The following is a 225-nucleotide window of genomic DNA, read 5'->3' on the forward strand; positions in this document are numbered from 1 at the left end:
ATAGCGCACAAGTCTTTCGCCTTTTACTAAAGACTTCCGTGGAGAGGAACACCACTGAGTTGAACCTATTTTTGACAGGCTTTGCCATTTGGTTGAGCCTTGTGCATTTGGGAACAGCAAGCCTAGACTGGAGCGATTCACCACGGGCGGGCGTGACGCGCAGGCAGCTGTTCCCGTGCGCAAGCAGCCATTCTCGTGCCCAATGGAGACGACGGCACCACGACA

At 54.7% G+C, this 225-nt stretch overlaps 1 pseudogene; it reads left to right on the forward strand.

The window, feature by feature from the left end:
- LOC121939032 lies at positions 1-100 on the forward strand (annotated as a pseudogene; the record flags this gene model as incomplete).
- Between the last annotated feature and the right edge of the window lie 125 nt (positions 101-225).

The sequence above is a fragment of the Plectropomus leopardus genome, unplaced genomic scaffold, assembly GCF_008729295.1.
Source record: "Plectropomus leopardus isolate mb unplaced genomic scaffold, YSFRI_Pleo_2.0 unplaced_scaffold40095, whole genome shotgun sequence".
In the NCBI taxonomy this organism is placed as follows: Eukaryota; Metazoa; Chordata; class Actinopteri; order Perciformes; family Serranidae; genus Plectropomus; species Plectropomus leopardus.